The sequence below is a fragment of the Cervus canadensis genome, chromosome 2, assembly GCF_019320065.1.
Source record: "Cervus canadensis isolate Bull #8, Minnesota chromosome 2, ASM1932006v1, whole genome shotgun sequence".
In the NCBI taxonomy this organism is placed as follows: Eukaryota; Metazoa; Chordata; class Mammalia; order Artiodactyla; family Cervidae; genus Cervus; species Cervus canadensis.
Window position 1 is genome coordinate 15,619,621 of NC_057387.1, and position 26,258 is coordinate 15,645,878.

At 38.7% G+C, this 26,258-nt stretch overlaps 1 protein-coding gene across 3 annotated transcripts in view; it reads left to right on the forward strand.

Moving 5' to 3' along the window:
• Positions 1–26,258, forward strand: part of GATAD2B (GATA zinc finger domain containing 2B) — an 80,410-nt gene that overhangs the window by 8,590 nt on the left and 45,562 nt on the right. The window contains exon 2 of one of the 3 annotated variants that reach the window (XM_043456168.1): positions 20,132–20,173. The exons of the other annotated variants lie outside the window; for them this stretch is intronic. The gene's annotated coding sequence lies outside the window, so the exon portion shown is untranslated. The remainder of the gene's footprint in view (positions 1–20,131; positions 20,174–26,258) is intronic. 3 annotated transcript variants of the gene reach the window in all.

Here is a 26,258-nt window from a genome sequence, read left to right on the forward strand (position 1 = left end):
TTTTCATTAGCCTGCATTTTTAACTCTTCACTTTCTGCATGGAAAGCTATTTCACAGTTGAGTTCTGTATAATTAATTAATATTGCACTGAAAACTTTCAAGGAATATGGGTGACTGGAAAAGGATCTTTTTACAGCTGTATTTACTATGACCAGAAACATCTTTTTATTTACTTATTCATTTATTTATGACCGTGCTGGGTCTTGGTTACTGTGCTGGGTCTTTCTCTAGTTGCAGCGAGGGGCAGCTACTTGTGTTGTTGAGCGTGGTCTCTAGGCATCTGGGCTTCAGCAGTTGTGGCTCACAGGCTTAGTTGCTCCACAGAACACAGAATCTTCCCAGACCAGGGATCTAACCTGTGTCCCCTGCATTGGCAGGTGGACTCTTAACCACTGGACCCACAGCAAAGTCCTAGACAGAAATATCCTAAAAGTAGCAAGTGCAACTTTGAAAAACCTGGAGGGTTCAAAGGAGTAAGATGTCTCTAGCTTAAATAGTGGTATAAAAATTTGAGATCTAATGAGTTACTGTACATAAAGGGGTACCACTTGTTATGAACTGTTTGTTGCATTTTTTTAAAGTATTTATTTAATTATTATTTTTGGCTGCGTTGGGTCTTCGTTACTGTGCACAGGCTTTCTCTAGCTGTGGCCAGCGTGGGCAGCTCTCTAGTGGTGGTGCATGGGCTTCTCATTGCTGTGGCTTCTCTTGTTGCAGAGCACAGGCTCCAGGGCACGCAGAGTTAGTTCAGTAGTTGCTGTGCGTGGGCTCAGTAGTTGCGGCAAACAGGCTTACTTGCCCTGCGACATGTGTAATCTTCCCTGACCAGGGATTTAACCCATGCCTCCTGCATTGATTGGCAGATGGACCGCTAGGGAAGTCCTGATTGTTTCACTGATGCTACCAAAGCCTTGATGTATATCTGGAATTAAATTGTAGGTTCCCAGTTTTGTCAAAGACAGAGTGGTAGGTGTCCAAGAAGAGTATAACCAAGGTTGGAATCTGAGCGGTTTCTATTTCCAAATTAAACCTTCTATTCTGGCTGACTGAATACCTGTAATATTCACAGGAAGGGAGTAAAATACAGTATACTCAAGGGACTTTCTTGGTGGTCCAGTGGCTAAGACTCCATGCTCGCAGTGCAGGGGGGCCTAGGTTCAGTCCTTGGTCAGGGAACTAGATTCCGTATGCTGCAGCTAAAGAATCTGCATGTTGCTGTGAAGATTGATGATCCCGTGTGCTGCAGCTAAGACCCGATGGAGCCAAATAAATAAATAAATTTGGCTTCACCAAGTCTTAGTTACAGCATCGGGGAGCTTTAGTTGCAGCATGTGGAATCTAGTTTCCTGACCAGGGATTGAACCTGGGCCCCCTGCCTTGGGAGCCTTGAGTCTTAGCCATTGAACCACCAGGGAAGTCCCCAATAAGTAAATATTTTTAAAAAAGCAAAATGAAACTGTCTGTAGTTATGCCACGTCTGTGTTGTCTTCTAGATTCAGTTGGAATAAGAGTGTGAAAAGGACTGTATAAGGGGCTCTTTATGGTACAAAGAGGTATTAGAGGAGAACAGTGAGAGTTTTACTTATTATTTTGTAGCTTTAAGGATTAGCTGAAAAAGCCTTTGGAAGTGATCATTTTTTTTTTTTTAAACATTTATTTTTATTCATTTGGCTGCATAGAGTCTTAGTTGTGGCATGTGGGATCTAGTTCCCTGACCAGGGATCGAACCCAGCCCCCCTGTATCAGGAGCGCAGAGTCTTAGCCACTGGACCACCAGGGAATTCCCAGAAGTGATCATTTTTTAAAGCTCATTATTATTGGAGTATAGTTGCTTTACTGGGAGTGATCATTTTAGTTTTGTTATGGGGGCTGCTTACCACATCTGTATGTTGCCTAGACTGCACATTAGTTTTTGCGGGTTGTTTTGTAAAGCTTTGTGCTCTCTCTCTCGTTAATCTTTCCGAGTCAACTATTCTCAGTGTTGTGCATAAGTATAATTCTGGTATGTGGATATGAGAAAGTAGTCTAGTATTGGTACTAATCTTGGGTTATTTTTACATAATTAGTTGAAATCTCCTTCTGTGGTTGAACTGGAATAACTTTTGGTCATTTAAAAAAGTATAGTTCTACAGTTAGAAAGTTTTGGGTTCACATTTCTACTTTGCCACTTAACTAGTTGTTAGACCTTAACTTCATTTCTCTGTGCCTGGCGGATAGTAACTTTGTACCTATTAAAAAATAGTTGCCCATCATTCCTCACCTTAGCACCTGGCAACCTCCGTTCTACTTTGTGTATCTATGAATTTGAGTACTCTAGGGTCTTCATATAAGTAGAATCATAAAATATTTGTCCTTTTGTGTCTAGCTTATTTAATTTTAGCATAATACCTTCAAGGTTCATCTGTGTTTTGGCATGTGTCAGAGTTTCATTCCTTTTTAAGGCTGAATAATATTCCTTAAGACCCTGATGCTGGGAAAGATTGAAGGCAAAAGGAAAAGGAGGCAGCAGAGGATGATATGGTTAGATAGTATCACTGATTCAGTGGACATAATTGTAGCAAACTCCAGGAGATAGTGGAGGACAGGGGAGCCTGGCGTGCTGCAGTCCATGGGATTGCAGAGTCTTGCATAGGACTTAGCAGCTGAACAATAGCAACAACTGTCTATTTTCTTTTGTGACTATTTATTCCCACCAGCAGGGTACCCATTTTTAAATTGGGTTGTTTGTTTTGTTGTCATTGAGTGATAGGAGTTCTTTTTACTGGATATTAATCCTGTATCAGATATATGATTTGCAAATACTTTCTCCCATTTTGTGAGTTATTTTTTACTAAGTTGATAATGTCCTTTGGTGCACAAAATTTTGATGAGATCCAGTTTACTATTTGCTGTTTTTGGTGTCATATTCAAGGCACTGTCGTCAACTCTGTCATGAAGCTCTTTCCCCCTGTGTTTCCTTCTAAGAGTTTTTAAATTTTAGTTCTTATTTTTAGGTCTTTGATCCATTTTGAGTTAATTTTTGTATGTGCTCCAAGGTAAGGGTCCAGTTTTATTCTTTGGCATGTGGATATCCAGTTTTTCCAGCACCATTTGTTGAAAAGACAGTCCTGTCTCCACTGAATTGTCTTGATATCCTTGTTGATAATCATTTGATCATATATGCAAAGGTTTATTTTTGGAGTCTGTATTCTGTTCCATTGGTTTGTATGTCTCTCTTTATGCTCGTACCACACTGTTTCATTAACTGGGGCTTTGTAATAAATTTTGAGGTCAGTAAGTGTAAGTCCTCTGACTCTTCTTCATTTTCAAGATTGTTTTGACTGTTTGGGATCCCTTGAGATGACATGTGAGTTTTAGGCTGTGTTTTTCTTTTCATATCCCTTTTTTTATATTGGGCCAAACGATATAAAACTAAACTGAATGGGATCCTGTTACTACAATATGGCAGCTGGTCCTTGTCATAGAAAGTTTTAATTTCACCTAGCTCCTTGGATCACGTATTTTTCTTTACAGTGTTAGAAACAGGGTTGATCTGGATAACTTTTGCTCTCTTTTTTTTTTTTTTTTAACTTTTGCTCATAAATGAATTTGTTTGCTGTGGTTGGAGCATTTTGTTTATTGTTAAAAGTTTGGTTCGAATTTATTTTATTTATTTTTGGCTGCGCTGGATCTTTGTTGCTGCATGTGGGCTTTCTCTAGTTGCGGTGAGCAGGGGCTATTCTTTATTGAGGTGAACAGATTTCTCATTGTGGTGGTTTCTCTTGTGGTAGAGCACAGTCTCTAGGGCACACAGGCTTCAGTAGTCGTGGTATATGGGCTTTAGTTGCCTGCGGCTTGTGGAATCTTCCTGGACCACGGATCAAATCCGTGTCCCCTGCATTGGCAGGCAGATTCCTATCTACTGTGCTACCAGCGAAGTCCAGCAGTGGCTTTTCTTTTTGCAGAGCATGTTCTCTAGGGCACTCGGGCTGGGCTTCAGTAGTTGCAGTTCACCAGCTCTAGAGTGTGGGCTCAGTAGTTGTGGCACATGCGCTTAGTTGCCCCTCAGCATGTGGGATTTTCCCAATCTGGGGATCGAACCACATCCCATGAACTGGCAAGTGGATTCTTAACCACTGGACCAGCAGGGAAGTCCTCAAATTAAAAAAAAAAAAAAAAAAATCAAGACACACAGTGAGAAGTTTCTCATCACTTCTCACCTGCCTAGTTTTAAACATCATCATTTGTGATTCCTTTTCTGTCATTTCAGAATTTTCTGTGTACATGCAAGCATATGTGAATTTCTTTTTAGTTTTTCTTTTTACACAAAAGATAGCTTTCTACATCTGTTTTTTCATTTAATAATATAGAAGATTCTTTTCAAATCTATATGTAGAGAATTTGCTTATTCTTTAAATGAAAATTTTGAGGGTGAAAATCTTTTCATGGATATCAGAACTTTGTTGGGAAAGAATATTCAAGTTTATGGCTGTGTACCTTTGCTGTTGTCTACAAGTCTTGCTCTTTAATAACTTTCATTGCTATTATTCTCTTAGCATTGAATAAACGTAATTTGAGTACCGCTATGTTATTAAACTTAATTTAGGAGTGCTGATTACCTAGTTTATAAAGTCTGTTTTGTTTTTTCATCTGTAGTCCTAAGTCCCAAATTATATCAGAAAACCCAAGTCTTCGATAAGTGATACAGGGTAATTTTTCTAGTTCCTAGAGTATATAGACTCCAGGCGGTTTTTCTCTATCCTCGACTAGTTTGGTCTAGAAGAAATGACTGATAAAGAGAAAACTTGGATCTCTTTACCCATGTGTCAGCGCTCTGTTTACTTTGTAACCACGTAAATCTGCTGGTTGTGGGGAACTGAAAAAGCCTGGCTATTCATATATTCATATGAACATTCATAGGTATTAGGTATTTATTGTATATCTACTGTGTAAAAGACATACACATAAGTGTTGTACAGCAAGTAAAGATTAATTATAAAACTTCAGTCATCAAGAATATACATAGTCCCGAAGAGAAGACATGTATTAAAATAACTACAATATTAGATACAGTGTGTTTATAAATTAAGTGACCAACATATTAGGAAACAACGTATCAGCACCTTTTACAACTTAGTTCAGAGTGTGATTTAGGCTTACCAAATCCTGAAAATTCTACTTTCAAAAACGTCTCTTTATCACATCTATCTGTATCTGTCTTAACTTGTGGTGTTTTAGTTTTAGCCATTGTAATTGCTTGCCCATATCATCTTAGATATGTCTCTCTTTTTTTGGCCATGTCTTGTGGCTTGCTGCATCTCAGTTCCCAAGCCAGGGATTGAAGTAAGGCTCATGGCAGTGAAAGCGCCAAGTCCTAATGGCTGGACCACCAGGGAATTCCCTTGGATAAGTTTTTTAATAATAACTAACATTACTGGCCTTTTTTATGTGAGAGTACTATTTTAAGCACTTCACATTAACTTGTTTAATCCTCACAGTACCTCCATTTTTACAATTAAAAAACTGAGGCACAAAGAGGTTAAGTGATTTCCCTAAGGTCACAGACCTAATAAATAAAAGAGCTGGGATACAGAATCAGGAAGTTTTGACTGTTTGGCTCAAATTGTTTAGCATTGTACCATACTATATGTATGTGTGTATTACATACATGTTTATCCTTGTTTTGGTGATCATACAGTATCTCATTGTATGGATATACTTTAGTTTGTACCCAGTCTATCCCCACTGAGGAATATTTAGGATGTTTCTAGTGGTGAGTGTATTGTCATAACCAGGGTTCCAGTGAAACATCTTACATACATTTTAGTGTATTTGTAGGTTAAATTTCTAGAAATACAATTATTGGACCAAAGGGCATGCACATTGAAAATTTTTTCAGATATTAAATTATCCTCCTGTAATTTGTACTAGTTTACATTCATACCAGCAGGCTATGAAAGTTTCTAAAACAACTTAATTTAAATCTAAATTTGAGGGTAACTGTGGTTGGATAGTGATGAGTACTGTCTTTAAGTGCCTCTGTATCTTGTTAGCATTTCTTTTCTTGAAAGCATATATCTCTGGATTTGATTATTGGCCATCTAACTGTAGCCAATTGTTGGGAAGAGGAGTACACAGTTTAACAGAAAATTTTACTTGTTCGAAATGGCCTTCAAACCAATCAGTTGTCAAACATGGGACTTCCCTGTGGGTCCGTTGGTTAAGAATCTGCCTGCCAGTGCAAAAGACACAGGTTCGATCCCTGATCCTCTAACTGAGATTCCATATGCTGTAGGGCAACTGCTGAGCCCATACTCTAGCACCCTCGAGCTGCAGCTGCGAAGCCCACATGCCTTAACTACTGAAGCCTGTGCTCTGCAACAAGAGAAGCTTCACTGAAATGAGAAGCCCACACACCACAGTCCATATGCTGCAGTAAAGACCCAGCACAACCAAAAATTTAAAAAAAAAATGTTAATCTAAACCTTTTTAAAACTTTGGTAAGTTGATTTGTCACCACAATCTTTTAAGATCAGGACGACCTCAATAAGAATGAGCATGTACAGTTCCCAGTTGACTGCTTTCATGGAAACTCCTTACTGGAGTCCCTATTAAACTCCCAGTGGGCAGAGGCAGAGAGCCAAACACTGCTAAATCACTGTTTTCAGGGAATGGGGACATTAAGACAAATAAGACCAAATGCTTTATACAACTCAGATTTCCGTCCTAACTAGTTTCCTGCTCATTGGTAAGTTATTTGTCTTCTTCCTCATTCCCATTTCTCTGTTTTTAGAGTTAAGGTGATTTGTTTTATTCAGTAGATTTAAATTTTGTTTAGTGAACTTAGAACTTACTAGGAGGCCTTCATTTGCCCAGAGTAGGGTGTTATCTTTGGTGGTACCATGACCCCACATTCAGGGCCTACCGGCAGGAGTAAGATAAACCAAACTTAGTTTTCATACACATCCTTAAGGGGATGACAGGAAATCTGATTAATTCAATGGCATGCGTGCTGAGTTGCTTCAGTCCTGTCTGACTCTTTGTGACCCTATGAACTGTAGCCTGCCAGGCTCCTGTGTCCATGGGATTCTCCGTATGTATTCAAAGTTACCATCTCCTTTGAAGTGGAAAGAATATTGGAGACTGTTTCCATTAATTATTGGTGATGGTGATGTCTTACTTCATTTCTACTCAGGAAATCTGTCATTTTATTTTCAAGGACTGAGTAATTGTCTTCTGGGCATGTTAATATCTGTTCTATTAAGTTTTGGATTACTGTGATATTTCCTCCTGTTTACTGATCAAAGATTTAGATCCATTGCTGATCTTTGTCTTCCTTATTGCTTGACTCTGGTTTTTGGAAATGAAAAGAAACTGGGAACTCCAGATGTCTTATCATCAGTACTACCTGTTTATCAGTTCAGTTCACTTCAGTCACTCAGTTGTTTCCGACTCTTTGTGACCCCATGAATCGCAGCCCGCCAGGCCTCCCTGTCTGTCCATCACCAACTCCTGGAGTTTACTCAGACTCATGTCCATTGAGTCGGTGATGCCATCCAACCATCTCATCTTTTGTCGTCCCCTTCTCCTCCTGCCCCCAATCCCTCCCAGCATCAGGGTCTTCTCCAGTGAGTCAGTCTTCGCATGAGGTGGCCAAAGTACTGGAGTTTCAGCTTCAGTATCAGTCCTTCCAGTGAACACCCAGGACTGATCTCCTTTAGGATGGACTGGTTGGGTCTCCTTGCAGTCCAAGGGACTCTCAAGAGTCTTCTCCAACACCACAGTTCAAAAGCATCAATTTTTCGGCGCTCAGCTTTCTTCACAGTCCAACTCTCACATCCATACACGACCACTGGAAAAACTATAGCCTTGACTAGGTGGACCTTTGTTGGCAAAGTAATGTCTCTGCCTTTTAATATGCTGTCTAGGTTGGCCATAACTTTCCTACAAGGAGTAAGCGTCTTTTAATTTCATGGCTGCAGTCACCATCTGCAGTGCTTTTGGAGCCCAAAAAAATAAAGTCTGACACTGTTTCCACTGTTTCCCCATCTATTTCCCATGAAGTGATGGGACCAGATGCCATGATCTTAGTTTTCTGAATGTTGAACTTTAAGCCAACTTTTTCACTCTCTTCTCTCACTTTCATCAAGAGGCTTTTTAGTTCCTCTTCACTTTCTGCCATAAGGGTGGTGTCATCTGCATATCTGAGGTTATTGGTATTTCTCCCGGCAATCTTGATTCCAGCTTGTGCTTCTTCCAGCCCAGCGTTTCTCATGATGTACTCTGCATATAAGTTAAATAAGCAGGGTGACATAAGTTAAGTAAGCAGGGTGACAATATACAGCCTTGATGTTCTCCTTTTCCTATTTGGAACCAGTCTGTTGTTCCATGTCCAGTTCTAACTGTTGCTTCCTGACCTGCATGTAGGTTTCTCAAGAGGCAGGTCAGGTGGTCTGATAGTCCATCTCTTGAAGAATTTTCCACAGTTTATTGTGATCCACCCAGTCAAAGGCTTTGGCATAGTCAATAAAGCAGAAATAGATGTTTTTCTTGCTTTTTTGATGATCCAGTGGATGTTGGCAATTTGATCTCTTCAAGAAAATTAGAGATACCAAAGGAACGTTTTATGCAAAGATGGGTTCGATAAAGGACAGAAATGGTATGGACCTAACAGAAGCAGAAGATGTTAAGAAGAGGTGGCAAGAATACACAGAAGAACTGTACAAAGAAGATCTTCACGACCCAGATAATCACGATTGTGTGATCACTCACCTAGAGCCAGACATCCTGGAATGTGAAGTCAAGTGGGCCTTAGAACGCATCACTACTTGTTTATGGTGAAGTCTAAATGAAGACAACCATGAATGGGTCTCTAATATTAAAATGTTGAAAGCTTAACAGTTTTTATATTTGGGGCAAAATTTATTTTTAAAATTTTCTTTTATCTCTTAGTTTTATAAGAAATATTTTTATGAAGGAGAGAAGATTTCTCTTCCATTTACTAATAAAATTGATCACTTTTTCTTCACTTTCATATTTTGGATAAAATTAGGCTAGAGCCACTTTTGAGACTTCGCTTGGAAAGAGAGAATATCAATAAAGAGAAAGTGTTAGTGTGCATCAGAGTACACTCCGTAGAGAGAATTTGGCCTTATTCACGATTGTAGCTCTTACAGCTAAAACAGTGCCTGCCATATAATATGTAATTAATTTGTTGAGTGAATAGGAAGTAGAAAACTAAATTGTGATACCTCATAGTTGGCATTCTTTATACCATTTAAGATGAATAAACTAGTTACATGTGTCAACTTGGATAAATGTCAAGGACTTTGCTAGTGGTTCCCTGGCTAAGACTCTGCACTCCCAGGGCAGGGGCCCAGGTTTGATCCCTTATCAAGGAAGTAGATCCCACATGTCATGGCTTCCCAGGTGGCTCAGAGGTAAAGAATCTGCCTGCCAGTGCAGGAGACACAGGAGATGCAGGTTCGATCCCTGGGTTGGGAAGTTGACCTGGAGGAGGAACTGGCAACCCACTTCAGTATTCTTGCCTGGAGAATTCTGTGGACAGGAGAGCCTGATGGGCTATAGTCAGTGGGGTCACAAAGAATCAGACGTGACTTAGCGACTGAGCATGGATACACATACCATTTGAGATGAGTAAACTGTTACATGTAGTAACCTGGATAATATCAGAGGTAGTTTCAAAGAAAAAATTAAGTTGCAAAGTGATATACATATGGATATGATATAATACCATAAAACTTAAACTTGAAAAATGATGCAATATTTTTTATATAGATACAGCTGCACACATAAAGGAAAAGTACTAAAAGAAAAAATGGACAGTGATAAACCAAACTCATTGTGGTGATTACTTTGGGGAAAGGAAGAGAAAAATAGGATTGGATTAGTTACTCAGAGAGCTTCAGTTTTATTTGTAGTATTACATCTCTTAAACTAGTTGATAAGTAAATGCTTGTTTGTTATATTATTCTCTACACTTTTTGGTACAATTGAAATGTTTAATAGTCAAATGAGAGGTTACAGATCAGAAGTCAGCAAACTAAGGGCTAGTAGGCCAAATTCTGCTTGCTGCTTGTGTTTTGTCCAGCCCATGAGCTAAGAATTATGATTGCTTCTTATAGTTTTAAATGGTTGGAAAAAATGAAAAAAAGGGACTCACCTGGTAGTTCAGTGGTTAAGAGTCCGCCTGTCGAAACAGGGGACAACGTTTCAATCCCTGGTCACACAAGGTTCTACATGCCGCGGGGCAACTGAGCCTGCGCACCACAGCTGCCGAAGCCCCAGAGTCCTAGAGCCTGTGCTCTGCAACAAGAGGAGCCCCGTGTGCTGTAGCTAAGAAGAGCAGCAATGAAGACCCAGTGCAGTCAAAAAAAAAAAAAGAAAGAAGGATATTTCCTGATATTTCAATTTCATGTGAAAATTATACAAAATTCTGATTTTGGCATCCATAAATAATTTAATTGGAGATAACCACACTCATTCTTTACATATTGTCAGTGACTGCTTTCACACTGCTATAATATCAAGGTAATTGTCACAAAAGAGATAAGACTCTCAAAGCCTAAAATATTTATCTGAGCCTCTACAGAAAAAGGCCAATCTGTAGTATAAATGAATTTTGGTCCTGGAATAATGGTGATATAACAGAGCAGATGAGATGCTATTTGGTGAATACTTGCAATAAGTTGGACGTAGTTTTTCCCAGATTGTGTTTTTTAAAAGAACATTTTAATCAAAAGTCAGAGAGATACTGACTTTCATGGAAGTTTAAAAGTGGTTGCCCAGTAGAATTTCATCTTCTTGAATAAGTCTAAACCTAATATAGATGCCCAGGTTGTTGGTGGAGGGAATCCTTTGTTGTTCAGTCACTAAGTCCTGTCTGACTCTATTGTGACCACGTGGACTGCAGCCCACCAGGCTCCTCTGTCCATGGGATTTCCCAGGCAAGAATACTGGAATGGGTTGCCATTTCCTTCTCCATATTTGACAGAAAATACTAATAGCTCTGTAATTTGGGATTGGTGTTATGGTAGCTTATTGTTTATTTCCAACGATTTTCAGCAGAGCAGCAGCTTTTTTTTTTTTTTTTTTTAAAGTCTGAGTGCATCTGATTCTTTTTTAAAATTTGTTGATTTATTTTTGTGGTTGTTCTGGGTCTTCCTTGCTGTACGCAGGCTTTCTCTGTTTGTGAGTGGGGGCTCCTCTGCATTGAGGTGTGCAGGCTTCTCATTGCTGTGGCTTCTCTTGCTGCGGAGCACGCGCTCTGGCAGACAGAATCCAGTAGTTGTAGCATGCAGACTCAGTAGTTGTGGTGCATGGGCTTCAGTTGCTCCTGGAGGCATGTGGAGTCTTCCTGGACCAGGGAGGTAGATTCCTATCTACTGTCCCACCAGGGAAGCCTCAAGCAGCAGCATTTTAAAGGAATGTGGTGTTTGAGTATGCAAACATAGAAAATTACTGAAGTAGGGACATCTTTTTTGGTAATCCTTTTTACTTTTAAGTGTATTAAACTTTGACCAAGTATTTAGTTTTGGGACCTTAACGTACACAGCAGAAGTGGTGATTTGAATCCATTACAACATGGTTGGTATTTTTTAAAGACATAGTACTGGGTACCTATAGAAGAAACTTTTCCTGTGCAGATGCTTTCACTTTAGAGCAACATGATAAAATTTTGATTATTTAGAGCAAAGTAATGACTTATTTGGGGTTTCCTCAGTGGCTCAATGGTAAAAAGTTTGCCTGCCAAGCAGGAGACGTGGGTTTGATCCCTGTGTCAGGAAGATCCCCTGGAGGAGGAAATGGCAACCCATTCCAGTTTTCTTGCCTGGGAAATTCCATGGACAGAGGAGTCTGGCGAGCTACAGTCCACAGGGTTGCAAAGAGTCAGAACACAACTGAGCAACTAAACCACCACCACAATCACTTATGTAGTTTGCAGTATTTCCCTGGGAAACACTAACCTTTCCCTTGTACTCAATTGGATAGTCTGAGACATTTAGCACCGAAAATCAAGTAATCATATTTGAGGAAACTGTTGCATCGCATTCTCCTGGTGTTATGTAAAACTATTCTGCTCTCATCGTATTAGAAGAAACACAGAGGGCAAAATCAGATGATGTAAGGCTCTTCATCTTTTCTTCCTTCTAAAAAGTGTTTTAAGCTATATATATTGTTTTAGTTTTCAAAGTCATAGTTATGGTATTTTTTAATTAACTGGAAATATTTGGTTAATGAATTTTTCTTTACTAAGAGACCCTTCAAACAGGGATCTTAATACAGTTGTCTTGGATTATGAAAAGCAATGAAGCATTAAATATCTAGTCTGATGACATTTTTTTTCTCTTAAATTTATGGATGTACAAATAGAATATAGAAAGATCTTTTAAACTGTAGTTAATATTTTAGTCAGTACTAGGAACTGCTTTCTTGATCTGAAAATTTTCTCATCCACTCTCAGGCTCAGAAGCTGTTTAGTTTTTATGATCCCACCTACTTTCCTTTTTGTTTCAGATTATCCCCTTTATCTGCCCTACTTGTTGGAGTAGAGAATCCAGTTCTTGTTTGAGTGGGGTTTTTGCTTGGGGATAGGCAGTTGTCTTGCTGTTAGGAGCCATTCTATTTCATACCTGATCTCATGCAGACGTCTTTAGTGCTACGTAGAGAATTTTCTTGTTAGAGGAGTTTTTGAAGAGCCATTCTTAACTTCCAGAGTCAAAGGTATGAAAGTCTCAGTGAAATATATATATGACCCTAATCTCAGATGTGATTATCAATCTTAGAAAGCTTTATAGGTTAAAAAAAAAAAGAATGAATAATTGGAGCTGTGTGGCCAGAGGAAGGATTTGAATACTGTCAGGTGTCTTAAAATCAAGAATAAATCATTACATCATCAAATATTTAGGGACTCCTTTCCCTGCACCTCAGATGTCTTGGTTCTATACCCTTTGTACCTGATTTCTAGTAGCACTGAAGCAAGGAAATACTATCACGCTTCTTGTGTATCAGTTTTGTTTTGTTGTGTTTTTTGGTAAACTCTGTTGTGTTTTTTTGTTTGTTTTGTTTTTTAACCTGAGATACAGTGTACATACGGAACGTGTTTTATAAGGTGACCACCTAAATAAGAGATACAGAAGATTACCTCTATCCAGGAGCCTTTTTCATGCTCCCTCCTAGTTATCCTTCCCTTCTCCTAAAGGTATTTGATACAATTCTTAACTTTCTTATTTCCTTTGTCAGTATTTATGTTAAATTGGAAGGTTGAGATTGTTGGTAATAATAGCCACAGACTTCCTTGAGGGTAAAATCATGTTGGTGGCGTTCGCTCTAATGTAATGGTTCTTAACTGGGAAGGATTTTGCCCTCTACAGGACATTTGGCTCTGTATGGGAACATTTTTGGTTCTCAGATGGGGGTGTTGATACTCCTGGCATCTACTATGTAGAGGCCAGAGTAAGCATCCTGCAGTGCACAAGACAGAGGCCTGCAATGAAGAATTACCTGGCCCCAAGTGCCAGTAACACTGAGGTGGTTAATTTTAATGCTGAAAATACAGAGACCATGTTTTGAAGATACTTAAAATTTAGTAAAACAGACTTCTCTGTAGCTCAAACGGTAAAGAATCTGCCTGTGATGCAGGAGACCAGGGTTTGACCCCTGGGTTGGGAAGTTCCTCTGGAGAAGGGAATGGCAATTCACTCCAGTATTCTTGCCTGGAGAATTCCATGGACAGAGAAGCCTGGCGGGCGGCAGTCCATGGGGGTCACAAAGAGTCAGACACGACTGAGTGACTAACACATAACACATATGACATAAATTTTAATAAAAGGAAAGTTTATTTTAAATTTGACAGTCACACATTTACCATTTTTTTCTTTCAAGATCTTTCCATTTATATTGGCTTCCATTTTTCTGGTTAGTGTAAAACAAGATGGTTGTTCTGAAATTCTAGTATCTTGATGCCTCATAAGTGTACCAAGATTGTCACAGATTGAAGTGAATTCTGAACTTGCCCAACCAGGACAGTAGGGTAGATTTCAAAGTGGTTTCTCCATCTCTGATAATTAAATGGATAGTTAGATCTAGTTTCTAGTATAGTCTGTTGAGCATAGGAATTCAGTGTGGTGATTATTGAAGTGTAGGATAGATTTTGAAAGTTTATGGAAGTCATTGTGTAGCTGCAATAATTTATTTTACCTTAGATTGTTCCTGGTTGGAGGCGCTTTAAAGTCAGTGATTGACTAGAACATGAGCATACAGAATGTAGCTCAGTGTGCGTGTTGTGTACACGTACATATACATATGTGAGTGAGTAGTGAGTGAAAGTCGCTCAGTCATGTCCGATTCTTTGTGACCCCATGGACTATACAGTCCATGGAGTTCTCCAGGTCAGAATATTGGAGTGGGTAGCTCTTCCCTTCAGGGGATCTTCCCAACCCAGGGATCGAACCCAGGTCTCCCGCATTGCAGGCCCATCTGAGGCACCAGGGAAGCCCTACGTACACATACATATATATGGGCATTGTTTGTGACTTAGTGATAAAGTTAAGAGCAGTCTTTGCAACAGAAGTGGAAGATGAGAAGCTTAATGTAGAGTTAAAATATCTGAAACTCTAAGCAAAGTTGTTCACAGACTAGGAGCTTTACCCATTGAAAGCTAGAGAGGGAGAGACACTAGTGGATGGATATCTGGTAACAGGAAAAAGCCAAATGAAAAAGAATCCAAGTACTTAGAAAATCTATGACAAAATGTTGATTTGACTACTAAAAGGCAACTTTCCTCTACTTCCTCAGGGGCACTTAGCTGATGACAGGTGTTAGCACATTAGGATGTTTGGGCTGAATTTTGGTTTGTTTTTTATTTTTTTGGCCACGCCACGCAACATGCTGAATCTTACTTCCCTGACCAGGGATCAAACCCATGCCCCCTGCAGTGGAATTTTAACCATTAGACCACCAAAGAAGTCCCTTGAGTTGAATTTTTATATGTATGAACAAAAGAACTTGGTGCCCCAACAAAGATACAGGGAAGGAACAAATAGGAGAGAATGAAAATAGCAGTCAAGTATTAAGAAATGAGATGTTCTTAGGTATGGTCACTAGGAATCACTAGCATGCTGCTGATACAAGGATTAGAATAAGTTAGGGATTCGAGACTGTAGTTACTTTGTGGATCCCTGCTTTGTCTTTTGAAAGAGAAGGTTCCAAAATATTCTTTTGTAAGCGTTAAATACTTAATGCTCTAGGTGATTTTCCTGTTTCTTTTTCCTCTGGATAGATAGTGAAATTTCCTAGTGCCTTTGGGAAGGTAGGTAGAAAAGACTGGCTTAGGAACATTTTATGTCTTATGAGAGGTGAAATGGTTGATACAATTTACTTCTTTTATATGGTGATTTAAAAGGGCTTCCCCGGTGGCTCAGCGGTAAAGAATTTGCCTGCATTGGAGGTATCGCAGGAGACACAAGTTCGATTTCTGGGTTGGGAAGATCCCCTGAAGGAGGAAATGGCAACCCACTCCAGTATTCTTGACTGAAAAATTCCATGGACGGAGACGCCTGGTGGGCTACAGTCCATGGGGTCATAAAAAGTCAGACACAACTGAGTGATAAGCATGCATATGGTGATTAAGTCATTGAGAGTAGGGTATAGCAGTAATTTTTAAATTATTTTTGATACTTGAACAATAGAAGGCTTTTGGCCTTTCTTCTTTAAAAAAAAGTCTCTCAAACTTTTTTTTTTGGCTGCACCATGGCTTGTGGGATCTTAGTTCCCTGACCAGGAATTAAACTCAGGCCCTGGCAGTGAAAGTGCTGAGGCCTAACCCACCAGGGAATTCCCTCTACAATAATTTTATTTCCTATAAGTCCAGGAGTGAACACACTGAGGAATATTACTTTGCAGGGGGTTGGGGACGGGGACAATACTCCTTAATTTAAATACTGTCTCAGAATGGGAAGCCTTGTTCTTATTTCCTTTTGTTCCCGTATCAGACCCAGTCAGTATTCTACTTTATAAGGCAGTGTACTTAGTTTTTATTTGACTTTAATCAAAATTTTAATACATACATTCTCCAAATTAGTGGTAGATAACTTCAGTATCAATCAGTCACTAATTTATAACTCCCAAATATTGAAGACTGATTTTTTTCCCCATTAAAATAGGTATCATTCTGTTTTAACTACTGAGCGCAAATCATCTGTTCTTAGAGACTCAGAACATTATTTTGGAATTAATTTCCAGTTTGTACATCAAACTTGGGATAGCAAAATTGTTTTCTTTGTAGTACTGTTGATTGCATGCTGTATTATTTCTAAATATGTGGAGAACTCCCATCTCCTCAGAACTAACTTTTGATTAGTTGAACTTTTCTACACTTAATTTTAAAAAATGGGAGCTTATTGATCATATGCATAGGATTCTGCTGTTCTTCGGTCTGTTTGTTGTTGTAATGGTGATTTTGAAATGTCATGAACTGGTTTTTCCAAATAGAATAGACTCGCTGGAGATGGCACTGTACAGAGTTTGCAGGGGAGGACTAATAGCCAGATACTTCAGGGTGGCTTTCTGTTTTTGATACCAATAAATAACTTGTGAATTTTATATAAAATAATCCTAGATATAGGTTAAAATTTTTGTTTTTTGTCTTAATTTTATTTTTTAACTTTAGCAGTGGTTCCTATTTTAATCCACTTGTTCTCTGAGCTCAAAGACATATATTAAAAACTGGCACCAAAAATTTAGCAAATTACTTATAAAATTTGTGAAGTGCAAAGATGGGGTAACTGTGTGGTTTTTGTAGATTTGTTTCTGATATTGCTGAGAACCAGTTCTGATATTGGTTCTATGAAGTGCATTTTTGTCTTTTAGGAGTACCTTCAAGAAGCCTTTTAATTATTATTAATTTGAATCCTGTTTCCTGAGTCCAGAAAGATAATCACCTCTTTCCTCATAATGATTACCCTTTATGATTTGACCCTCCCAGATATTTATCTATCAGATCTCTTTCACATATTTAGATTGTATATGCTTATTAGCCTTTCTCGAGTCTTGGATGAAATCTTCTAGGAGTAGAAATTATACGTGCTTGTGAAAGAGTTTGTTACTTCAGTTGTATTTGACTGATACCTCCTTTAGTGCAGGGAATGGATTAAATAAATGGAGACTTAGAATGGAGATTGGCACAACAAGCGCAGTGAGCTGGGCTCTTGAGTTTTGGCCAAGAAATAGCCAAGTCATCATGCTATAGTGGACCAAGTGTGGGCATTGGAGCCAGCATCTACTGAATGAGTTAGCTGAATGAGTGACTTCATTCAAATTTATTAATTTTACCAAATTAGTTTCCATATCTATAAAATGGGGAAAGGATCTCACTCTACTGGTTTATTGTGTGGATTAACTAAATATTTAGTGTATTAAATGCTCAGTGAAAATAAATAAATAAATGCTTAGTGAATGTTAAATCTTTTCTTTTTCTTAAAGAATTTTTTATTCTTCAGAGCATCGCAACTTGAATAACATTTGCCAAGGAGTATTGCTAAGTTTACAATTTTCAGCTCATGCAATTAAATACTTTTGGTTTTGGATGATGATGATTTAGTTGAAAAGAGCAGGGTCACTAGCTACCATATAGTTTTTTTAATATATATATATATTTATTTATTTGGGTACATAGTTTTAAATCTTAGTTGTGGGATGCGGAGTCTCCAGTCTTCGTTGCAGCATGAAGGATCTTTAATTGTGGCATGTGAGACCGCCTCCCCCCCCCCCCCAACCCCGAATTGGGAACACAAAGTGTTAGCCTTTTCATACTGTTCATGGGGTTCATGAGGAAAGATTGAAGGTGGGAGGAGAAGGGGACGACAGAGGATGGGATGGTTGGATGGCATCACCGACTTGATGGACATGAGTTTGAGTAAGCTTCAGGAGTTGGTGATGGACAGGGAAGCCTGGCGTGCTGCAGTCCATGGAGTTGCAGAGTTGGACATGACTGAGCGACTGAACTGAGTGTTAGCCACTGGACCACCAGGGAAGTTGCTACCATGTGGTTCTTTTTTTTTTTTTTTTACCATGTAGTTCTTAACTTTTGAAGATCCTGAAGAAAAATACCTGTTGGTTTGAGCATCTCTGGTATATCTGCACTACTAATCAGTTTAATATAAAGGCAGGCATTGTAGTAAACATAGTATACTATCTTAGCCTGTATAATGTTGGAGAGTTAATTCTTTGCTAATGGAGTCACAAAGAGCCAGCCAGACAGGACTCAGCACAGCACAGCAGCAATGGTAATCATTCCTGACAGCCTAACTGTATCTTAAGCCTTTTATATTATCTTAAAGACTGATAAAAATTGACCAGTGTTTAAATGCAATCAAATGTGTGTGGGCTTAAATGGCCATGCTCTCTGAGTGATTGTTAAAGATAGTCTTTCCTATCCTGATTAAACATGGAGCTAGTGAACTTCAGTTTGCAATTCATAGTTGGTCTCTGGTGGAAATGTGTTGAGTAAGAGGAAAACTGATTATATTCGTTGCCCCATTTATCACAGACATCATATTTTCCTTTATCTCCTAAAATGATAGTGTCTAGATCTGGAGACCTCTGATGGACTCCTATTAAGTACAACTTACTGTGACTGAGATGGTACAGCATCAACCACTCGAAGCTTAGCTTGATTTAGATGTAGGGTTTTCCTTTATAGTTTGTAGATTATTGAACACCTTATACCAGTGATCAATATTACCTATTTCACGTTTAGCTCAGTATTCCTTTTCTGAACATTGAAGGTAATATTAGGTTATTCAGGAATACTTTTATTTACAAATTAATATCTTTGGGTAGAGTGTCGATTATTTTTCTTTATATCCTGTAGACTCTAGAAGCTTTAATATTTGGACAAAGCAAAGGTTTTGTGAGAGATTCTGATGGAGTAAGCACAGTTATGGTTTGAGTTTCAGAGACCCAAATGAGGCAGGTATTTGGGTGACATACTTGGGTGAGAGATAGATATCAATTTGAAAAGTAAGAAGATCTCTCTCCTGCTTCCATTATTCCTTGTTAACTGTTTATAAAGAATTTATTTCCTCAGACAAAGATCCTAGAGTAAATATCCTGCAGCCAATAGATCTCCAAAACAATTATCACTGCCTTAGCTCTTCCTTGGTTTGCTTGGATTTCTTCCCTGCCACTTTCTGACCCCTAATCAGTACTTTTGGGAAATAAAAACTCCTTATAAAGTGATGGGGGACATTTGTTCTAAAACAGGGAAAGAAATATTAGGAGAAACTGCTGTAAAATATACAATACAAGGACTTAAGCCATTTTTTATAGAGTTTGTGTATACTGTTAGGACTACTTCACTGTGAAACCTTGCTATATGATTTTTGTTAAATGTGAATTCAGCTGTCCTGAGTGGTGTTAATTGATAGGGGTAAATACCTGTGAGACAACTTCAGGAAAAAAATCTTTAGTGAACATATCCACAGTCTTATCAGTGTCTTTTCCCTAGCACTAGCAGTAAGGGATAAAGAAAAGTAGCTTCATTGGCAATATTTCTTTGTTTTTTGTAATTTGGGATATGTTTTGGTGTTGATGCTTTGATTTCCTGTCTTGGATGTTGGCTTTGGAAACTAAACAGTTAAAGCATCATGATTTGAGAGGAAACTAGCTCTCATGAATGAAGGCAAAGTTTGGCACTAGTCCAGAATAATGGGGGTGATAGTTAGGATGGGGAGACTGACTGACTTTTGTACCACAAATGACTTTTAAAAATTAAGAGATAATCCATGTCCTGAGGTTACAAACCGGCTACAACTGGTTTTTCTCCCCCCGCTCCTGCCCCCGCTAGGCATCATGGGTAAAAGTAAGCATCCCCCTGTTTCTTTTGTTTAATATAACAGTACGCCATGTGATTGGCAGGGCAGTGCCCGCTTGGAAACCGGGTTTGTGCAGGTCTCTCAAGGGGGCTGGCACGTATGGGGCCGCCCCTGTGCTATAGAAAGAGCTTCTCTTACGATAGAAGAGAGAAAGGGAACCTCTGCCCCCTCCCCCCAAAACAAAACAAAAAACCTAAACCCATCTCTTATTCCTTTTTTTCCTCCTTTTTCTGTTTCCCCCCCTTTCTTGTCTCCAGCTTCCCTGGCAGCTAGAGGAGGGAGCAGAAAAATGTATACCTGTAAGTACATTTAACTGTCTTGCCCCAGCCCCCTTCTTTCTTTTTCTAAAAGCAGAAACTGAATTCTTCACAACCTTTTCCTCAGTACATGTAGAAGGTGATATGCTGAGGTTTCTGATGGAATTGAAATAATAAATACCATTGCTTTTAAAAATTTGTTGGGGAATAATTGTTCTCATACAAAGCCCCTTTCGATTTTGATTCTCAGCCCTTCTGCTTCATCTTTTTGCTTTTGGTAATGGTTTCTGGATTCTAGTTTTCTTCGAGCTGAAGCTGTGAGAGGAATGTTATGTTAAGGTCTTCTTTTTCTTTTTTAAAATTTCTTTTGTCTATAGCAGTGATGGTTCTAGCTCCCCCTTACCCTCACTACCCACCCCCACCCCCCCTTTTCCATGTCAGCTCCAACCCTGCTCTGTGAATGGAGTCGACCAGCTGACTGAGTGCTGGCATCATGCCAGGGGCTGCAAAGCAATGAGAATGTGCGCGCGCTCGCGTGTGTAAGTGTATACAGAACACAAAGGGAAAGGCCTGCAGTCTAGGAAATCACAGACTATTATATAAGGAAGTCTGCGTCATCTCTGCTTATTTGGGCTGATGGACCAGGAAAAGGGGAAGGCTTAGAACAAGAAAAATACCCTTTTGATATGAATACACACTTTTTCCCTAGCCATCCTTATTTTAAAAAAAGAATACTTTTGTTGTGGCACAGTGAGAGCTTCTCTGTCCAGGTGGTAGTGACCATGTTCCTAGTGAACTGTAACACTTTTGGGACTTGAAGCAGTTTGTTCTGACTCTTCTTCTTGTCCCAGTGCAGAGGTGTGTGTGTTTGAGGAAGAGGGGTGACTGGAAGAAAAATGCCTCCTGAATTTAACAGCTGTAATTTGTTAGATACTTTTTTTCCAAACTGTTTCAAATCATTCAGGATTGCCAAGAGTATGGGGTGGGGGGGAGGTGCTCTTAAGGAGAAGCAAAAGGCCTTGTCACAGAGCAAATTATATATTAGCTATTCCTTTGAATCACCCCCCCATTTTTTATTTCTTATTGTTGTCTTATTTAATATATTATAAAAATGCAGTAGTCTCCCCCTGCCATCTGCTGCAGTTAGAGTTGTTCAAAGAGAAGGTCAAATAGCACTTGAAAGGGGAAAAAAAGGAAAGATCTAAGCTTCCAGATATTGCAAGTGTTACAGTTTTGGAATTCAGTTGGCATGATTGTATCTTTCATTGGTCATTAAGAGCTCATTTAGAAATTATATTTCAATTTACCACCAATTTACCATGGTTCCTTTTTTCTTAATTTCTCTTTATGTGCTTCTTAGATATGTTACATATATATGAACAGCTCTTGTGTTGAATGGAAATGTGAAATAAAGTATATTAGTGAATAAAAGAATGTCATACTGGGACTTCCCTCCCTGGGGGTCCAGTGGCTAAGGCTCCACACTAGCAATGCAGGGGGCCTGGGTTCTATCACTGGTCAGGGAATTAGATCCCGCCTGCTACAGTCAAGACCTGGTCCAGCCAGTCATTTTATGTCAGTTTGTTTTTGGTTCTGCCTGACTATTTGGAATGACAGTGCTGATATGCGATAAGGAGAGTTTGGAGTGAGAGAACTTTTGAACTAGTTTATCCTGTAATAGGGGCTCCTCAGGTAGGTCAGTGGATAAAGAATCCTCCTGCCATGCAGGAGACATGGATTCAATCCCTGAGTGGGAAGATCTCCTGGAGGAGGGCATGGCAACCCTCTTCCAGTATCCAGTATTCTTATCTGGAGAATCCCATGTACAGAAAAGCCTAGGGGGCTACAATCCTTAGGGTTGCAAAGAGTTGGACACAACATCCTATAATAAGGTTTGTCTTGTTGCAGTCTAGAGGAAATTGCTTAATTCAGGCTTTTTGATTCTTTTTAAAATTAATTTTATTTATTTTTGGCTGTGCTGCGTCATTGCTGCTGCGCATGGGCTTTCTCTAGTTGCAGCAAGTGGGGGCTATTTTCTAGTTGCAGTTTGTGGGCTTCTCATTTCAGTGACTTCTCTTCTTATGGAGCTCAGGCTCTAGACTGTGCGGGCTTCATTAGTTGCAGCCTGCGGGTTTAGTTGCACTGTGGCATGTGAAATCTTCCTGGACCAGGGATCGCATCCATGTCCCCTGCATTGGCAGGTGGATTCTTAACCTCTGGACCACCAGAAAGTTTGGAGTCTTTTTGATTCTTTGTATTATAGCCCATGAATTTGTGTTCTTGCCAAATTTTCACAAGCAATAATATTTTAGTATACTGTGTATATTTTTCTCTTTGATACCTAAGTTTTGGTGCAAGTGTTAGGAGGTGCATATGAAGTTGTACTTTAAGGGTTGTTGGTTGGGACTTAGCAGAGTGGCTGGCCTGCTTATTCCCTAGTCTGCCCTCAGTTATTTCCCCACCACAAGTAGTTGAGGTCTACTCTTCCAAATGTCTATTTTGAATTAAGAGAGATTCCCCCCGACCCCTGCTGTCAGTTGAATATTAGAAGACAAAACAGCAACAGAGACCAGCTTAGCTCAAACATAGAGGCTAGATAAAGATTCATTCAGAGTTGTGTGATTCCCTAGTTCTTAGAAGTAATAATTGCATTTTTGAGTTGATATTATCCTCTTACACTATTATTTGGTAATCCTCTCCATGGGAACCAGCCATTTTACAGGTGTGTAAATATAATATTGTTTTAATTCTATGTGATGCTTGCTTATTAGACTGATAGGTTTCATAGAAGATCTTTTGCAGTCTTTAACTTGTAACTTTTCTTTGTACTGGGAAGCAGATTAGTAGGAATAATGTTATAGTTAGATAGTTATAGAAGCAGTGAGGCATAAGTTAACAGATTCTATTAATGGACAGATTTTTTTCTCTTAATTCCCATAGGCCCTGGTTACTGTTTAGGAGTGACTGAAGAGTAGTTTTGAAGAGCGTGTAAAATATGCCCTTTGACCACCTCTTATCTCCTTCATTCTAACGTTTTTAATGTCTGTCAGCCTCTCTTTGGTATATATCATAACTTAAGCTGATTTACTATAATTCTTTATAATATATTTTTATAACATGTATTAGTATAAAATAGTGTATTTGGGCTGATTTATTATAAGATGATAGTGGGAGAGGGCTGCTTACCTCCTATTCATTAGTTTTTTAGGCAGGACATCCTCATCTGTCACATTTACACATAGGAGTCTTTATGGCCCTTGGTGTGTATTGTTAGACATAACTGTATCATCTAAGACTAGGTCATGTAGGCTCTTCATTCAAGGATGTGAGTCAAGGTTTGTGTACTAGACTCAACAGGTAAACAATAACGGTGTGTCGGCTTTTATTTAGAATTACTGCCTTAACAGTTTGGAAAGATAGCATAGTTTGATGACTAGAAACATGGGCGTTGCAGTGAGAGAGACCTCAAACACAGGTCTTAGCTATTTACAGACTAAGGCTTAGCTATTTACAGACTAAGACCTTGGAAAGTTACTTACCTGTTTTTGTTTTCTCTTGTGTAAAAGGAGAATTACTTAAATTATTAAAGCCCTCCTTTAACGGATTTAAATGAGGTAATGCATTGTAAAGCACTTAGCACAGTGCTTAGTAAATAATAAGAGCTCAGTGAATGTTAGCAGCTATTACTAATATTTCTTTCTATTGGGTTTGGGTATACTGTTTTCAGTGTTCCTGTTAGTTTCTTTAGCCAGTCAGTAACTATCTCTTTTTTAAACTTTTGGCATCTTTTGTGTTACACTGGGTTGATTAACCTATATGTTGGAAGAGCCTAGGTCAGGAGTCAGTCAGAAACTACAGCTACTGCCTGTTTGTGTAAATCAGGTTTTATTAGAACACAGTTACACACTTTTGCTTACAGCAGCAAAGTTGAGAAGTTAGCCCACAGAGTCTAAAATATTTATTATCTGGCCCTTTACGGAAAAAGTTTGCAGACTTCTGGATCAAGAGTCTGTTGGGTTTTTTCCCCTAGAAAAGTGAGCCAGAAAGCAAGTTCTGGAAATCAAAAGGGAAGTAATTAAAATAGGCTAGAAGAATTAATCATCTTAGGTTTTTAGGAATAAGATTTTGTAGTGTGGAGAATAGTGGGAAGAGGTCCATTGACATAGCTGATATGAGTTAGGTGAAGGAAAGTACCATTTGGAGTTGGTTAAGCAATAACAGTACTTTCATGGTCTGTCAGGGCATCTTATAGTAATGGGTAATAAGGGAAGTACAAAGAAAGAAGAGAGATTTGCTGCCAAGGAGTTTGCATTAAACCTGAAAAATAGTATGAACTGATAGGTTACCTACTGAAGTAATGGGTTAGTTAGAGTAGACCAGTAGTTTTCAAAGTGTGGTCTACAGACTCCTGGAGATCCCTGAGACCCTTAAAGGGAGTCTCATGATGAAAGCTATTTCACAGTAATACAGAGGCATTATTTTGCCTTTTTCCCTTTGTTGACATTTGCACTGATGATCCAGAAGCAGTGGTAAGTAAAACTGCTCTGATGCCTTAGTATGATGAATCAACACAGTGGCACTAAATTAAGCTGTACTCTGGTAGTCATTCTTCATTGCCATGTGGTTTAAATTTGCAGATTAAAAAAAAATCTAGTTTCACTTAAGAATGTTCTTGATAGCAATGTTCTTGAAGCAATAAAAATAAATTTTATTTAATCATGACTTTTCAGAACATGGGTTTCAATATTTTGTGTGATAAAGTGAGAAATCCTTGTAAAACACTTTTGCTACATATTGATGTACAGTGGTTACCTCAAGGAATAGTGCAATCAGGTTGCAAGCCACCTAGCTGTTTTCTTCATAGAACATTGTTTTTACTTGTTAATTGATTCAGGACTTCCCTGGTAATCCAGTGGTGAAAGTGTCTCCCAATGCAGGAGGCACGGGTTCAATCTCTGCTTGGGGAATTAAGATTCCCCATGCCACATGGCATGGCCTAAAAAAGTTTTAAAAAAGAAAAGAATAATCTGTGAACTATGATCTTTAGATTTAGGTTTTTGGCAGACATATTCTTGAAAATTTTCAAGGAAAACACCTGACTATATTTGTGCCTCGTGATAAAATTCAAGTAAAAATTAAACCATGAGTTTGACAGCTTCCAGGACTTAAATACTTTTCTGATGAGAGTGGTTGTGGTATCGACAAATGTGATTAAGAAATACATATATGTATATATAAAATAATGAACTGTATTGGCATTTGAAATTTACCTCTAGATGACCAGAATGACCTCTAGTGGACCAGAATTTTTCAAATGATCAATGCATGATGTAAAAATACCTTGCCTGGGTCAGTCAGAGTATAAGACAGTGGATTTTAAAATAACAGTATGAAAAGTTTATTGATAGAATTTCAGATTTCACTTTGTAGCTAACCTTTAGAAACTGATTGATTTTTTTTTTTTAATTGAAGTAAAATTCACTTAACTGAATTAACTATTTTAAGTTGTGTAATTTGGTGGTGTTTAGTGCATTCACAATGTTTTGCAACCACTACCTAAGTCAAATTCCAGAACATTTTCATCATTCCAAAAGGAAACTTGTGCCCATTAAGCATTTGCTTCCCATTAGCATTAGCATAATGTTTTTGAGATTCATCCATGTTGTAGCATGTATCAGTACTTTATTCCTTTTTATGCCTGAATAATATCCTCTGGAAATATACCACATTTTGCTTATCCATTTGTCAGTTCACAATTGGGGTTATTTCCACCTTTTTAGCTATTGTGAATAATGCTGTTGTGAACATTTTGTACAAGTTTTTGTTCGAATACCTGTTTTCAGTTCTTTGAGTTCTTTACCTGTGAATGGAATTCCTGGGACAAATGTAATTCTGTTTTTGATAATCCTAACTTTTTGAGGAACTACTAAACCAGTTTCCAAAACAGATGTCCCACTTCATATTCCTGCCAGCAGTATACTAGGATTACACTTTCTCCACATTCTCACCAACACTTATTTTCAACTTTCTGATTATAGTCATCCAAATGTAATATAACGTTAGTTGCTCAGTCATGTCCGACTCTTTGCAACCCCATGGACTGTAGCTGGCCAGGCTCCTCTGTCCA